This window comes from Phyllopteryx taeniolatus, chromosome 9 (assembly GCF_024500385.1).
Source record: "Phyllopteryx taeniolatus isolate TA_2022b chromosome 9, UOR_Ptae_1.2, whole genome shotgun sequence".
Taxonomy (NCBI): Eukaryota; Metazoa; Chordata; class Actinopteri; order Syngnathiformes; family Syngnathidae; genus Phyllopteryx; species Phyllopteryx taeniolatus.
Genome location: NC_084510.1, coordinates 27,313,950 through 27,332,458, shown reverse-complemented (window position 1 = coordinate 27,332,458; position 18,509 = coordinate 27,313,950). Strand labels below are relative to the sequence as shown.

Here is an 18,509-nt window from a genome sequence, read left to right as displayed (position 1 = left end):
ACAAAATTCTGGGCTGTTTTTCCCCTTTCCCTGAAGCTGACTTCCCACCTGCGCCGCAGGGAGACGAAAAAGAGCGCTTTTCCCTCTTAGCCCTTACAATTTGTAGCTGACAATACAAGTGCAGGAGGGGCGAGCTATCCACGTGTGGCTCCATCTCCTCCTTTTTTGGGGCCTTCACCCTCAGACGGCGCTATCTGTGATAATCACACAGCTCGCAGTGGCCAAGGCCTCCTCTAGTTTCAAGATAGCAGTACTAAGTCAAAAATATATCGACAATATAACATCCGTTACAGTCGAGTGTCTGTTATATGAAAGCACTTTTTTTGTGTGTGTGGCCATATGCAGCCATATTCCTGTACAGTACAAAATTATTGTTTTGTACTTTTTTTCATGGCCTAAAACGTCCAGTACAGTACAAGTTATTGCAAATATATCCATCCATCCATTTTCAACACAGCTTATCCTGGTTAGGGTCAGGGGGCAATGGAGCCTAACCCAGCTGACTTTGGGTGAAAGGCGAACTACACCCTGAACTGGTCGCCAGTCAGTCGCAGGGCACATATAGACACGGACAGCCATTCGCACTGACATTCACGCAGTCACTGAGTGGGAACTGAACCCACGCTGCCTGCACCAAAGTCAGGTGAGTGTACCACTACACCATCAGTGACTACATGTGTGTGTGCGTGCGTGCGTGCATGTGCGTAAACCCCAATTCCAATGAAGTTGAAACGTGTTAAACATAAATAAAAACAGAATGATTTGCAAATCATGTTCAACCTATATTTAATTGAATACACTACAAAGACACGGTGGACGACTGGTTAGAGCGTCAGCCTCACAGTTCTGAGGACCCGGGTTCAATCCCCGCCTCCACCTGTGTGGAGTTTGCATGTTCTCCCCGTGCCTGCGTGGGTTTTCTCCGGGCACTCTGGTTTCCTCCCACATCCCAAAAACATGCATTAATTGGAGTCTCTAAATTGCCCGTAGGTGTGAATGTGAGTGCGAATGGTTGTTTGTTTGTATGTGCCCTGCGATTGGCTGGCAACCAGTTCAGGGTGTACAGTTGCTTGTATTTAATCATATTGCATATCAGTGTCCCCGTCTCTGCCTATATTGCGCCACAGCGCCAGTAAACAACAGCACCCAATTCTTGAGCTCATGGACTTTGTCAATGCCGGTTTAAGTGACAACTGGAAACTATTTTTGGACGCATGCACTGTCCACACGGTCCGTTACGTCCACTGTGGTGTAGAAATCACCCTTAAATATCGTGGATCTAAGAGCAGGCCTTAAGAGAATAAAAGCAAAGTCAGCTGTCAGTTGAACACATTAAAAATAATTGCTGTTTATAGACCGCCACACAATAATCAAGTACAGTTGCATGTACTTGTACTCACGGCTGTGGTGTCCTTGAGCAAGACACTAATACCCCGAAATGCCCCCCGGGTGCTTCAGCTGCCCCCTGCTCCACTGTGTTCCACTAACGTGTATGTGTTCACTGTGATGGGTTAAATGCAAAGGACAAATTTCGTGCGCATGCATGCATGTTCATGACAATAAAAGGTGATCTTCTTCTTCTTCTTCTTCATATATAATCCTTTCTCTTAAATGTTTTAAAATGTTGTTTGTAAATATTGTTTGTAAAATGTAAAAATGTTGTTTTAAAAAGGTAACAACAATGGTTAGGAAGGTTTGAGGGGAAAATGGTAAGGTCATAACTTCCAAGCCAGTGCAAGCCTCACTCGAGTGGTAACTGACATAAAGGACAGTTATGAGAAGTTTTAAGTAAAATCCTGCCTGCTTGAGTTTATCAGGCATAAAAACAGGAAGCTTGCGCTCAGTGCTCGTGGCTGCATGCAAGAAGATGCTGTTTTTCTCTCAAGAGAGCCCCCAACTCTGCAACGAGAGAAAAAGAGATGCACTCATCTTGACAAATCCAGCGGTTGGAAGTGCGCCAACTTCCACAGCTGCACAATTTGGGAAGCAGCCGATGCTCTGCCGTGGACTCCGAGGTACTGCCAAATGCACCGCGAGGGGGCACGGCACCTCCCAGCAACTCAGACCAGAAATTGGGCACTGGGAAGTGGGTCACGATGGTGCCGACCAGCTTCAACAGAAAAAGGAGCAGAAGGATCCCCAAACACATGACACACAGTATACTCATATAAACTTGTATTGACTCTATCCTTTAAAGGTCCCATCCATCCATCCATTTTCTGAGCCGCTGCTCCTCACTAGGGTCGCGGGCGTGCCGGAGCCTATCCCAGCTGTCATCGGGCAGGAGGCGGGGTACACCCTGAACTGGTTGCCAGCCAATCGCAGGGCACATACAAACAAACAACCATTCGCACTCACAGTCACACCTATGGGCAATTTAGAGTCCTTTAAAGGCCCCCTTTCATCAAAATACATGGACCTTTTATGCATAACACGGGTCAAAATGAGCCTCTGACCTGTTTGACATCTATGCAGTTTGTTGAATGCAAAAGACGATAAACGGCATAAGGCTTTCAAAATGACTGGATCAGATTTGTGTGTGTTTGTGACGTTAAACGTAACTCATTATTCAAGTACCGTAATTTCTCGTGGATAATTTTTCCCCCAAAATTGTCAAAAGTCAATAGTGCGCATTATACATAGGTATAGGGGGAAATGAAAAAGACTTTCACATTTTATAAATGTATGCTGCCATCTAGAGGTTATGAAAAAGCTGTAGACTTTCATTCCAATATGCCACTGCACCCTAGAGGTTATGAAAAAGTTGTACACTTTCATTCTAGTATGCCACCGAGAGGTTATGAAAAAGGTGTAGCCTACACTTTCATTCCAATATGACAGGGTACATATGACTGCATATATGTACAATTGTGCTCATAAGTTTACATACCCAGGCACAATTTGTGAAATATTGTGTTGTTGTTTTTTTATTTTTTTAATACAACTGATGACTGAAAGACAACCATCATTCATTTCTTAATTGTTAGGTTTTGTTTAATGATAATGCTTTTCTGAAATGCTTGACAGTTTAATTTGAATCCCATTCAAATAAAATTAAATGTGTTTCGCCTAGTCTGTTTTCTTTAAAGAATTATACAAATCTTACAAATTCTTCCTGGGTAATTAAACATGAGCACAACTGTGTGTTTTCTCATTTAAAAAATAAAAGTAGGGCTGTGAATTTCAAAATAAGAGCAAGTAAATAAAAATAAAGTATTGTGTTCAAATAAAGTGCTGAATTTCAGAATAATTCTTTGAAAAACTAACAAAGTACAGATTATACTTCGTTTTGATCATATGGGTAGAAGCAAAATCATGCATTGTAAAAATGCATTATATATAGGTAGAAGGATTTTCCAGGATTTTGAGGTCAACTTTGGGGGTGCCTATTATACATGGGTGTGCATTATACACGAGAAATTACTTTGTTGTCGCTACACGCCCATGCATCTCAGGGAAAAATGGCTGCGTGACAACGTGGCAGCTTTGCATCACCTGCAAAACTCATGCAAATTGAATAAATAAAGTTATTTTTGGAGAAATTCCAAAGCATTTCGGAACCAGAATTGTGCTGTGTTTATGCCCATTTTGTGGAGGATGGCTTTGTAAAATAAGCTTTCACACACTGTTGGAAGTGCATTTCCCGGTGTGGAGTGAGCGAGCCAACTAGGCAGTCACCACCAAGCCATGTAAATACACTATATAAAATCCTACATGTGTTGTGGTTCACAACAATACCTAACTATATTTATAATCTTGAATGTAACTGTGGATTAAATAGCAAAGCTTGGGGTCACTGTCGCAAAAACACGCGAGAGATGAAGGCCGCGAGCCGATTACATTGAAATGATTGAATGGTACCCATTTTTCAAAATATCCTCCTCATTTATTTCACTCACGTGACATGTCCCCTCCTCTGTGGGGTTGTGAGTAGTCGGCAAACAATCCAACGCTTGGTGAATTTTGCTTCACCAACAAAAGGTCGCTATAAACGCTTGGTTGCCAAAAGCCACAAGAGTCAGATGCCATGATATCGCTAACGGCCAATCAGTGCAAAGCTGTTTTCCATATTTACATTGAGAAATCCATCCGTCTCACTGTCAAATGAAAATGACCAACTAGAATAGCTTGACAAATGACATTCTGGGCATTTTCAACCCAAATTATTTTGCAAACCAATAAAAGCACATTAAAGATTATAAAAAAATGGAAGGGGAGCTCTAACCATTTTGACCTGTTAACTAATTTTTGGTTTGTTACTGTAGCATCTGCTTTGATAATGAAACAAGGACGAGTGGTAGTAAATCAATATCATCTATATTAAAAATGAAAGATCACTGTCGGTTGTAACCACGCTAAAAAACATCAAACTGGTGTTTCGCTTAAAGGTGCCATATTTTACCAAACCAACCTTTTCTAGTATTTGGGATGTTGCATTTGCTCTATGCTCTATGCTAAAAACCAATGTCAGTAAACGTGAAATATGAATTAAAATTGTCCACGCCTTTCTGAGTTCCAGACGTTTTTCTGCTGAGAGGCCTGAAATCAGGTCATTCAAATTTCTCGAGCTTGTCTACGTCACTCGCAAAGATCTCCGCCTACTTCTCTACTTCCCACCCTTGCTCTACCAATGGAGATCCTCTGGCCACATACATAGGGTGTAAAGCTTCTCTGTCAGTCCCTGTAAGTCAAGGTCATGTTCCGGGCAGCCTCTACAGGGCACTTGAGTCTTCTACCTATGCTTGGATTTAATACTCCGGCGGCAACATACATGATGCATTAAAGGAGACACATACCATTTTCACATTCATTAGATTCAAACCTAGGAAGGGGTTTTATAATTGGCCGTTGCTTACGGTTATAACATCGAATGCATGCCTGGTCACTCATCTGCCTGGCAGAGTATTTCATCGAAAGAGAATACATATTATCCTTTTGCGCTCAGAATTTTGTATCTTTTTTCAGGAAATGATTTTAGTTTCATTGTTCGCTTTTCATGCATTTTGGCCATTCTTACTAGTTGTTGCGATTGGTCCATAGTCATGGCCCTGGTTGCTCCAGTCCGGTCACACTGTTTGTCATTGCACGTTATGTCAAGTGTGATTACACCTTAGACCTTACATTGCTCAGGAACAGATTGCAATTTTAGCTTTGTGTTTGTTGGCTCTACTGTCAATGTTAGTAGGTCTGTGGAGATGCTGAAGTATGTTAGTCTTACTAGTGTCATTCCCTATCACCTCTTTGGTGGCTGATATCATTCGCGCAGCTAGAGCGTATTCTTCCAACTGTTTCCTTTTTAGGTCTTGATCCTGTGTTATTTCACTAATGACCAACCAGCCTACTATTAGCAGAGCAGCCAGAACAAGAGCTGTTTTTACAAACAACGCTCTGTCCCACTTGTTAAGACCACCGGAGCGCACTATAGTCGATGGTGGGGAATTGATCACTGTCAAATAAGTCGCTGTCAAGTAGTTTGGGGACCGTGGCCTGGCCTTCAGTGCTGGGCACGCCTGCATCTTGTGCTTATGTTGCATCTGCTTCCGCTGGGTCGGGACCTGGAGTGTCCGCTCCAGCTGCACCGGGCATTGGATCACCCGCATCCTGGTGCCCTTCTTCGGCTTCATCTGAGTTACTTAGATTCTGAGGGCTACCAGGACTAAACTGTGAGCCTAAAGAACCGCTGCTTGGTGAATGGTTTCTGGCGTTCCTCTGCTCTCTTATCGTCTGGGATCGGCGCCTTGGCTAGACCACATGTGGGGCGTTGCTAATTGTTGGTTGACTGGTACTCCAAGACTCGGCTTCTCCCTGGGGGGTGGCATTACCATCCCCGGCCAGGTCTCGTGCTCGACTGCAGTGGTTGAGGTGGAACCAAACAGCTTTACCTTTTACTTTGAGGACGGTCTGGGTGGCTAACGCAACTTCGTAAGGACCTTCCCACCTGGACTGATCTCACCTTCTTTTGAAGAGGCTGACACCCTGTCACTTGGCACCAATTTCGTCTCGGTCTTCCACGGATTCTTCTGTCTGTTGAAAGATAATTGTATCTATCTTAGCTAAATGATGCAGGTAAGACGCCATTTCTCTTTCACATTATTCTGGCATTGGCCTTCCGGTCATCATTTCATGCGGGGTTAGGTGGTTTAGTCGGTTAGCTTGCATTAAGCCCAATGGCAATGTGTCTATCCAATTTAATTTGTGATTACTATCTGCTTATATTGTTATCAATTTGGCCTTTAGAGTGCCATTTGCACGTTCAACTGCTCCTTGTGATTGGGGATGATTAACACAGCCAAACTTTGGTTTAATTCCCAACATTTTCATTGTTATTTGTGTCATTTCTGCTACAAATGCAAGTCCATTGTCTGAACTAAATGTATCTGGAAGTCCAAACCTAGGAATTTGGCTGCTGAAGCCACATCTGGACCATTAGTGGGCACAGCTTCTATCCATCAGCTGAATCTGTCACCCTTCTTCTTTTCCTTTCAGCTTGTCCCGTTAGGGGTCGCCACAGCGTGTCATCCTTTTCCATGTCAGCCGATCGATATCCTCCTCTCTAACACCAACTTCCCTCATGTCTTCCCTCACTACATCCATTGACCTGCTCTTTGGTCTTCCTCTTGCTATCTTGCCTGGCAGCTCCATCCTCATCACCCTTCTACCAATATACTCATTATCTCTCCTCTGGACGTGTCCAAACCATTGAAGTCTGCTATCGCTAACAATACAATGATTTGCAAATCATGTTCAACCTATTTAATTGAATACACTAGAAACACAAGATATTTAATGTTCAAACTGATAAACTTCATTGTTTTTAGCAAAGAAGGTTTCAGGAACAGTGTTATGGGGTCATCCCCCCCACAAGATTAGCAAGACTCTTCTCTGTGAAGTGTCAAACCTACAAGACAATTTTTTCTCTTGTTTGGTTGCACTTTAATAATGTATTTACAACCCCAATTCCAATGAAGTTGGGTCATTGTGTTAAACATAAATAAAAACAGAATACAATGATTTGCAAATCATGTTCAACCTATATTTAATTGAATACACTACAAAGACAAGATATTTAATGTTCAAACTGATCAACTTTATTGTTTTTAGAAAAAAATCATGAAATTAGAATTTTATGGCTGCAACACGTTCCAAAAAAGCTGGGACAGGTGGCAAAAAAAGACTGAGAAAGTTGAGGAATGCTCATCAAACACCTGTTTGGAACATCCCACAGGTGAACAGGCTAATTGGGAACAGGTGGGTGCCATGATTGCGTAGAAAAGGAGCTTCCCTGAATTGCTCAGTCATTCACAAGCAAAGATGGGGCGAGGTTCACATCTTTGTGAACAAGTGCGTGAGAAAATAGTCGAGCAGCTTAAGGACAATGTTCTTCAACGTACATTTGCAAGGAATTTAGGGATTTCATCATCTACGGTCCATAATATCATCAAAAGGTTCAGCGAATCTGGAGAAATCACTGCATGTAAGTGGCATGTAAATGAGAGCAACCAAACCAACTGTAGTCCCATACAAATCAACAAAACCAAGACCAAAGGAGATAGCAGAGGACATGAAGAAGAGGATATTGACAACCCATGCATCTGAGGAGGGCTGTCAGAACATTCTCAAACAAGTTCATCTCCATCCATCCACTGTAAGACAAATAATTTACAATTGGACTGTCTTCAGCATGACAGCACCTCTGCCAAAATTGGATGCTCATCAAAAATATCACCCAGAAACACCAGAAAAATAATCGGTGGAGGCTGACCCAGACATCACCTCTAGAGTTGGAGATCTCGTTGGTAGGATCTTGGATAAATATGCATGCGTCGACTATTTGATGAAAATTAAATAGCCTTGTCATTCAAGGAAGCGTTTCTAGAAAGAAGCATTTGCTCTAAAAAAAGAAGAAACATCCCAAAAACATGCATTAATTGGAGTCTCTAAATTGCCCGTAGGTGTGAATGTGAGTGCGAATGGTTGTTTGTTTATGTTTGCCCTGCGATTGGCTGGCAACCAGTTCAGGGTGTACCCCGCCTCCTGCCCAATGATAGCTGGGATAGGCTCCAGCATGCCCGCGACCCTAGTGAGGAGAGGCCGCTCAGAAAATGGATGGATGGATGGATGGATGTTTTCCCGCATCCGCTCGGTCCTGATATCAGACAGGAAAAAGGCGGTGGTAACCGAAAGTCAAACTCAATCGGGGTTAATTATACTTCCTTCAAACAAAACAAAACACTTCTCTAATATCCAAATCGCAGACATTTTCTATCCGGCAGAAACCGTCTTTTGTCATCCACGAATCGTAACCTTTTCTGGAATGTTGATGGGTTTTGATGGCTCTTGTGTCACTATCTCTAGTGTCAATGTAATATTCAACCAAGACTTTGATGCTATCCAAATTGACATAATGAGAGCATTCATGAGTTTTTTCATGAGTGATACCTATCACAATTTTGTTATTATTTCAGGTTTGATATGCTTTTTGGATCTGTTGAGACAAACTCTTGAATGCTTTCACCAGACAATTCATTGGTCAAATCCCCTAAATAGGCCCCTAACTTGAGAGCGTTTTCACCATCTTTGACCACATAAATCAAGCTGTCTGTGTCAGTTTAAAAAACTCGGCCCTGTAGTCATTCTAGATATGCGTACATGATCATACGAGCCTTCGCTGTAGTTATGTATGCTACAAAGTTATTAGAGGAGGCTGATGGCGGTACAATGTTATTCTCACGATGGTTCGACTGTTTCACGGTCATGTTTTCATTCACAAAGTTGAAGTACTTGATTTGGTATACCCCTGAAAACAATTAGAAAAACATTTCTGTTTTGGTCACAAGTTCAGTCTGCTTCAAATTGTCTCTTTGTGCTGTCTTCCCCCAACATGTTTTAGCAGTTTATCCCTTTCCTGGATTTAATTTAATTCTAGATGGGTCTCATTGATAATTCCTACCAGCCTCGTCCACGACATTAGGTGGGTTCCCTAATGCTTCCTGTTTCGCTTTAAGGAATGTAGTCATGTAATGTTTAAAGACATCCGTGAGTACTGTATCGAAATGCCACACCTTTGTAATCGTTCCTAGGTAATAGCCCAACTCAAAAGCCTTACTGAATTCAAAAGTGACGCACACTCTGGTGAGTGCTCTATCCTTGTCATCATGCTCACACGGCCGTTCTTGGTTGTTAAGTTCACCCCAGGTGCGACAGATGAAGGAACCTTAATTTTATAATCACCTTTTACTCTCGAGGTTCCATGCCTGTTCGTTTTTGTGGAAGAACTACAATTATAACAATGTGTTAAAAGTCAACCAATTTATTCCTGATAGAGTAGTCTATACATTTTACAGAGCTCTGGGTCAGCAGCTACGCTTATCCTAGCCTCAGCAGAGACAGCGCAGACTGAACAAAGCTATCTGTTCTTGCCCCCGACTTATACAATGTTTGAAAAAGGAAGTATGGAATCGCTGTTGTCTGATTGGTTCATGGTCCCATCTGACGTCATCATTGCTCTGCAGAATGATGGCCATTTGCCGCTGGCTCTAGACGCCGTCTCCATACGCCGTCTCCACAGTCTTGCATCTCATGTTTACAGTGCCCCCCCCGCAGCCATTGTCTTCTTCAACATCTGTTCTTTGTGGCCTCCACATGCACCCTGCTGGGAGCCTTCTTGCAACACACTCCCACACCCTTATCTGATTTACATTATATGCTATACTGCAATAAACACCCTTGTTTACCCCCTAGACCAGTTACGCCATAAAACTCTATATCACCTTCAATCCCCCTATTTGATCTTCTGATAATCAGAGATAAACACCCCCTATACCTGCAGCCTATTTCACTACAATACTCAATAAAACCTAATCTGAACACAGCAAATGCAAAAAAACTTAAGAAGGGGATACAAAGGCGTCGTTTAAGGGAGCGAGCGCGCTCATGGTCTCCACGTCCTCTTTCAGCAGCAGCTCCAGATCTTGGCCGTGGGGGTCCTTCCCTTCAAAGGCCTTGAGAGCAAACCTGAGGACAAGACTCCTGAGAAAATGAATAATACACCCCCCACACCAGTCACGCTCTCAGGTGAAATCCGCCATATGGTTGATTTCCTGCTGAGAGAGAGGCTTGATCACTGTGGGGGTTATCATAGAAACCAATGCACAAGTGCCTGTCCATCCACTGCGTACCAAGTCCCACAACAGACCATCCACCACAAATCAGACCTTTTCTTACTCAATCGAGCCGCATCATAATTGACAATAAAGAGTGTGATTTTACAAAACTGTGGATCTGGGTGGCTAATTGATCGGGAAAATTTGTTATTGGGGCCTAAAGTTACCTTACTCTTATTTTGGAAGATGCAAGGTAGGGACGGGACCATTTCGACACCATACAAGGGAGTGCCTCTTACCTTAGTTAGAGGATACACGTGGTCCCAGCACTGGCACTCACCCTTCATAAGTCATCAGCTGGTAGGCACAGGTCGACTCGAATTTAGTAGCAGCAGTAAAATTTACCTGCTTCCAGCGTCCTTTCCCCCAGCAGCTAGTTCAACTCTAGGGCCCCTGTTGGCTTCACTGCCCTCTCTTCCACTTGTTCTTTTTATTTTGAAGGCATTCCGAAATAGATTCCTGTAACTATAATCAGGGAGATCACCAGAGTCATGATTATGACCTTCTTCGGCCAGACATACAGGATGTATATATTTCCCCCCATGCTAAATGACCAATTTAACACCAAAACACAATATCCACACACAACACCATACACAATCAAGCAGGTCGTCTTCCCCGTCGCAGAGGCCCCTGACAAGACCTGCAAACAAACCCTTATATAAATTAATCACAACTCTGCAAAAGATACTCCTGCCAAAGGGGTGGACTACATAATTCCTGTATACATACTCCAGAGAAGGGACAAGTCGGCAATTGTCACCCATCATTGATATTATTCCCCAACCAATTGTTAACTTATCTCACAAAAGTGTTAATGTCAATAAACCAAGAATCACATAAAAATCAGCGTTAAGTCAGCACTCCAACAACCTACAATACAACAACACTATCAAGCTGCATCCTCCTGAGGCTTCTTTAACATAATTAATATCCAACTTCCCTCGTTCCTGTTTGAGCAAACAGTCAACCCAACTCCTGCAACCACGCAGCTTGTATTTGAAGGTTGATAGGTTTGAAATAAATATTACCATCACTACACTAGGTCTTCCTCCTCACTAAGCGATATTTCTGCTCGAGTGACGATTTAAAAATAGCTCAGGCTAATAATAATTCATTTTTATCACTATCCAGGTGTAAAAGAAATGGCTTGGCTAGATGTCGCACCACCAACCACACGTTAATTCTCCCCAGGTACCTTTACAAGTCTACAGGTGTCCTTCATTGCTTTCGCTAATATACCGTCACTAACTGTTTGCCTAAATCCCCTAATTCCCAATATTACATCTGGCAAATTATCAAATCATGTCACCCTCAACTACTACAGCCCAGGCCTCTATCCATTCCAGTAATTAAACGATCCTATTGTAAATCTCTCTCTGGCCTTTGCAGTACCAAAACTCAAAACTCGTAAAACTCACAGACGCGCCCCGTCGTAAAGCTGGCTCCCCCAGCTGGGACGCTTGTGTCCTGTCATAAACAATTTGGTGCCAGTTCCCTGTGATTTTAGAGCTCTGGGTCTCAGAAGGACATCCCAGATTATTCTGTCTGGTATTTCCTCAAGAAGCCTTAACTTGTATTTATTAATCTATATATGGTGCTTTACTATTACCCCTTTGCTCAAAAAGTAGCTCTCCACTTGTCCACAAATTGTTACAATCAACCTGACTTAGGAGACAGAATGCAAATAAATAAACCTCCTCAAAATTTACTTGCCAGACAGATGGAAAAATCCTCTTTGTCCTCCCTGCTCTAATGCTGAATCTGGGGAGACAATCAAACAGATTAATCCTCATACCATATTAGCCATTCTCAAAAACATGTACTCCACACATTTCCCTTGTACATGATGCAAATTAGGCACAGTCTCATGACGTATATAGCGTAAGTAGCAACTCAACTTGACACCTCTGGCACATCCTTCACTTCTGTGAATGGAAAGGATTGCATTCGCTATGCTGTATTAATAGTCACTATACTGTATCAACTCAGTATTGTAAGGATGTCTTTAGTTGACTGGTGTCCCTTGCGTAATTTTCTTAATCCGGTTTACCACAAACAGGAACGTCTATGTATATCAGTTTATCAGTTTATTTTTGAAAGGGGACAATGCAATTTCATAAAACACATGAAGTACACATGGTTAAAAAAGCCAGAATTAGCCAGAAGGCTAGTTTTCATCTGTAGTCCCCTGGCCATGATGTAAAAAAGCAGTAAAATACATCTACAAGACAATATAATACAGGATACATAATCAAACTATACTATTAAGAGAGAATAAAACCATAATTTTTTTGATCATAACAAAAAGACAACATAACATACTTGTCTTTTAGTGTTGGCAGCTATAGGTGTTAACTAGCCACATTTTCAGTTTTTTTGTGAAGGCCTTGTATGTTGTAAGCAGTTTAACCTCCTCAGGTACTGAGTTCCACTCACCAGCGCTCCTCACTGACCAGGCTGACTTACTGAAAGTGCTCCTGCGCAGAGGAATGAGACAATCACCTCTGACAGAGCCTCGAGTGACACGCTCAGAGCTGTTTCTTTGGCTGATGAACTCAGCCAGAGGAGCTGGGGCCAAATCATGCAGTACTTTATAAATCAAATTTAAATCTGCAAATATGTGAAGACGGTCCCAGTTTAAAAGACTGTATTTTTTTTAAATTGCACAGTGATGATAGTGCCTTGGTTTTTTATCCATCACTTTAATTACTTGTTTGTACAAAACTTCCAATGGTTTTTTTGCATTCTGACCAGCCTGGGACCAACTGGTTATGCAATAGTTAAAGTGACTAAGAATCATCGAATGCAGGTAAATTCATATCTACTTACAAAATTAATTCCCAATTACAGTCTTCCAGTCGCTTACTTGTGTGCCAATGAAAAATTACTCCCTCTGACACACAAGTTAACACATCTTTCATTACTTTGCAACCTATGTCAAAGCTCCTCTACTCGCCACAAACAAGACTAAAGCCATCGTATGCGCTAAAGTGCTTCTCACAATCCTCTATCACTTCAAGTACCCTCTAAGCATCCATCCATTTTCTGAGCCGCTTCTCCTCATGAGGGTCGCGGGCATGCTGGAGCCTATCCCAGCTATCATCGGGCAGGAGGCGGGGTACACCCTGAACTGGTTGCCAGCCAATCACAGGGCACATACAAACAAACAACCATTCCCACTCACATTCACACCTATGGGCAATTTAGAGACTTCAATTAACCTACCATTCATTTTTTTGAGATGTGGGAGGAAACCGGAGTGCCCGGAGAAAACCCATGCAGGCACAGGGAGAATCAGAATCAGAATCATCTTTATTTGCCAAGTATGTCCAAAAAACACACAAGGAATTTGTCATGCAAACTCCACACAGGCGGGGCCGGGGATTGAACCCCAGGCCTCAGAACTGTGAGGCAGATGCTCTAACCAGTCGCCCACCGTGCCCCCAATGCAGAAACTATTCAGTCATAAAGATAACAGAAAAACTTAAATATACCAGCTTTTAGGAACACAATCTGTAACAGATTGAAATAATCAGGATTTTCAACAGGCTAAATAGTCCAAAAAGTCAAATAAATGAAATGCCACACAAACATTGCCTAGATCACAAAATGTCAAGTGAAAACAAACAAAAATAAAAGCTGTCAAATGCAGGCTTTATTCAAATAAACTATTCAATAAGTTTCTAAATTGAAAACATAGAAAAAAATAGGGTGTGTGCCATACACCCAAAACTTGGTCACCCGAGCATGATCGCTTTCTTGTCTTTTAGAATATGCCATGTTTCGAACATTCTCATAAATGTAACTGCTACGGCAGTGTGGGAGCCAGAAAAAAACTGGGCATGCAGAACAGCTTTGTCCATCCATTTACTTCCGCTTATCCAAGGATGGGATGCGGTGGCAGCAGCTCAAGCAGGGAAGCCCAGACTTCCCTCACCCCAGCCACTTTGTCCAGCTCTTCTGGGGTGATCCCGAGGCATTCCCAGACCAGCCAAGAGATGTACACACCTACGAGCAATTTAGAGTTGTCAATTAACCTACCATGCATGTTCTTGGGATGTGGGAGGAAACCGGAGTGCCCGGAGAAAACCCACGCAGGCACGGGCAGAACATGCAAACTCCACACAGGCGGGGCTGGGGATTGAATCCCGGTCCTCAGAACTGTGAGGCAGACGCTCTAACCAGTCGACCACTGTGGCGCCGCTCTCTAAACAATATATATCAAATCCCATTCACCAGCTCAGATAGCAATTTGCATGCCATTTATTCAAACTCCGAAGCGTTTTCTGACACCAAAATATTCGGTACTGTTTTCAGGCTGTTATCCCGGGCACGCAGAGCCGCTCTGGTCCGCTCTGCTGACCCGGAAGTAGAAAGTCACGACGCCACTCTGCCTTGATTACATCCGCCGGGCACACGCGTTAATTTATCCATTATTTAATTTATCTTCCAGAATATCATATGCATACCAATGTATACATACAAGACGTATACCTTATTTATTTAGTTAATAAATATAATGGGTACCCTTTAAAGCGCTTTATAAATATTTACATATATATTCATATAATTTATTCATCAAAGTTCTAGGGTTTACTTTATATTGTGTACACAATTTATAATACGTATCACACAGAATATTTATACCATTCACACTTAATCCACGTTTTTTTTACAATACAGGCCTGCGCAGGACGTGTCTGTGACACGTAGAACCACTTGTCCGATCTGATTACTCGTGGAAACGCATATGTCGGGATATAATGGTTAACCAGCGCTTTGACGACATACGGCGCGTCTTCTTTCGCACAAGGATAGCCTTCGGGCCATCCAGAAAAAGTGTCAACAATCATTAATAAGTACCTTATGCCTTGGACTGGGACCACCATTGTCGGTTCAGGCCATTACCACCACATTATTCGGGCATCGGCTCATCTCAGTGTGTTGCAGTTCCCTCGTCGTTGTCGGGCCAACACTGAAATCTTGACATATATCACAAAAAACACAAAAATCTTTTACCTTACGCAGAAGATCAGGGTGCCACCAAAAGCCCAGCTTGTACAGCATTGACACATAACTCTTATGTGCTGGGGCGTGTGCTTCCTCAACCACTAACCACATGTAGTTAAGACCAGTCTCCTAGAGCCTCTCGTCGGGCCAAATCACAGCTTCTCCTTGTCGTCTTACTCAGCATCTTTCTTTTGCCAATTACGTTTGTCTTCCTCTGGCGCGGCGCACTACATCAACTGTTACTGCAGGGAGAAAGTCAATTAACTGATCCTGTTTAACAACATATTTTCCTTCCTCATCCATTTGATAGCCTGCTACTTTTTTATTTAGCCGCAGCACCATTGATAAATAGTAACACTCTAACCTTCAGATAACTCCAGTGCCCTGCACATGGCCAGCAGTTCTGCAGTTCGAGCGGAAGGTTTCATAACATAATTTATGGACCAAAGCGTTTGGAATTCAGAATTTGGGTCTCCGCGATGTCTTCAGCGGCCTCTTGTTTACAGGGATACTACGGCACGTTAACAAAAGCAGTCGGGTCGACCTCGAATGTTACCAGAGTCACGGATGCACATAGACCCCCATCTGCAGGCCCCTCGGACCACAGTGAGTCCGGCAGCGAGTTCAACAGCTGCGTGGCGTCCTCATGGTCCAAGAGCTCTCTGCCATGGAATCGCGCCAAAGTCACATGCTCCAACATTCCCCGTCTACCGTGGCACCCTGAATACAAAAACATTCAGTACTAGGAGAGTACAACACATTGAGTATTTGACCTTGTTGCCAATCATTTGCCAAATGGCATTTTCTTACCATGGGTCCCAATTCTCAGGCTTCATGACCTAGTGCAAGTGAAATGTTTGGAAAAGATGTCGAACTCATCATAAACCACTCACTCTGCTCTGGCGTCAAGGTGGAGGCAGCTGCCACACCTTGCTTCCCTATGTAAATACCTGAACTATTGAGCATCCAGTTTTCCTCCTGTATTGACTCAAAGGCTTCCCTGTAAACAAAATCGTCATTTTTATCATAGTACAGTGTGAGATGGAGGGGATCGATCGGAGGACTGTCGGAGGCAAGAGAGTCGATTCAGGGCTTCCACCGCAGGAAGGTCGAGTAGACGTCGCCTGGTTTCTGCAGCGGCGCTTACGGAAGTTCATCTTGTACCATGTTCCATTCGGCGAACAATTTTCCACTCTCAGTTCATCACTGTCCCATCGGGCAACAGTATCGTCAGTCCGTCCGGGCTGCAAAGGATAGTAGCCCTGGTTTTGATAAGCACATCACTGCCCATCAGATTCACTGGAGCCCCTCACCCTTTCATCAGGACAAACTGATGTGTCTGTCCAGCAATTTCAGTCTTTAATGGTGTCATAATCGGCAGACTCATGGGCACTCCTGCAAAGCTCATTCAGGTGGTCGTCTTCCCTTAGCGGGGATAAGAGGCTCTGCCCTTCCTCCGTCCCCTGGCTCCGGGCTCATTGGGCATTCGGACCAGTCCTCATCGCAGTAGTACTGGCTAGATGGCTGTTGTTGCTGTGGAGCCTGCTGCGGATGCTGTTGCCAGGGTGCCGGGCTGCGTCCACCTCTGCCGCGTGGAGCTCTGTAGCCTCCTCTTTGAGGGGGGGCCTCTCCGGGTCCCACTGGAGGTCTCTGTTGCATCAGTGGGGGAGCACGACTCCCGCCTCGTCTCCTCGTTGACCCCTGCGCCATCCACATCTGCTTTTCTGCTACCATTGTTTTTTTTTTTTTTTTTAAATGCCACTTTACGGGCCTGGGCCAATTGTAATTTCAAAAGTTGTTTCTGCATGTCCTTTACCTCACCTGATGATTTGTGTTGTCTGTCGACAAAAAGTTTCAAATGGTGTGACACATGACGATTAAAGTAACTATCTCCCCCTTTCATGAGGTCAGGGTATTTTAAAGTTCAGTCCTAACTTCACCTGGCAATGTGTCAAGCAAAGCAATTCTATAAATAACATATGCCTCCCTTAAACGGGAGGGATGTGACCTTGTCTTATCTGTCCAAATACTTGTGCAATTTTCAAAGTGAGAACTGGGATCCATGATAGGTTTGAAGTCCGGGTGCCTCGTCACCGTCGGCTAGGAGAGCGGGAACATGTCACGGATGACCGCAAACATACGTCAGCACACGCCAGGCTCATGCTGTCCGTCAACTTTTTCAGCCCCTGGATCCAAATTTCACCGCCAGCAGCCAGTCCGGGCAGCCGTTTCTGTAAAAACTCAAAATCTTTTAAAGACAATTTTTTGTATATTAACACATCTTTTTGAATGCGGGCTTGTGCGGAATTGATGGGAGTTTTATTTCCCCTCTACAATTGTTCTGTCATTTGAGCAGCTCCCTTTACCGGCAAAGCCGGATAAAGGGACGTCACTGGCGGCCGCTTTCGGGAAGGTAATTGGATTTAGTGGGGGAATTTGTCGCTCCTTTTTTTTTTGTTTTTGTTTTTTTGTCTTCTGGCAGTGGACACCAGACAAATCTCATGAATTTTTCTCCTCAATTTTTCATTCTCTTCTATTTTCTTATTCAAATATCTTTTCTCTATCCACCCTGCAGCGTCCAACTTTTCCTTCATCTTTTTTCCTTTCAGAATAACCTCTCTTTCTTCCTTCTGAAACTCAACTGCTACGTGAAACAACTTACATTCCTTTTTCTTTTTCCACTTTGACCACACACCTCTAAATCATTCTTGTTTCTTATTCTGCCAGCTAACAACTGACCTTCTATTTCAATCCACATATCCTCCAATGACTTCTGGTAATCACTCCGACACATATCACATTCATTACCGCTACACTCGACTGTCCAATTCACATCCCAGGGTTTTGGTGGCACACTCATCTTATTCTAAATCGGTTTTTGGGGGTCCCCAAATCCCCAACGTCTACCAAAACGTTACAATTTGAAACCGCGTCCGATTTCAAGTCAGTCTACGACAGGACAAGTAGGTACCTTGTTACCCTACTTTCTCCCAGGATTTTCTATTATCCTGGTTTGTCAGGAACCTCGTTACCCTGACTTCCGATTAACACAACAATAACAACACAATGTCCTAGTAACTATTGAAACAATGAAACAACTGTACCAAAAGTCTCCCAAATTTCACAATTTCCAATGTGCAGAATTTGTGATTTAATCAAACAGGTTTCTGCTCACCTTTTTCTGTCGGTGCACCGGGGAGATTGTAGTCCAATTGAATCCCTGTCCACTCCTCTGTCTTTTTATCTAATGCCCTTCCAGGATCACGTCGGGGTCACCATTTGAAGGAACCTTGATTTCCTTAATTTCACCTATTACCCAAGAGGTTCCATGCA

At 43.2% G+C, this 18,509-nt stretch overlaps 1 protein-coding gene across 6 annotated transcripts in view; it reads left to right on the top strand.

Moving 5' to 3' along the window:
- phf2 (PHD finger protein 2) overlaps positions 1-18,509 on the top strand; it is a 217,640-nt gene that overhangs the window by 152,576 nt on the left and 46,555 nt on the right. The gene's annotated exons all lie outside the window — the stretch shown is intronic.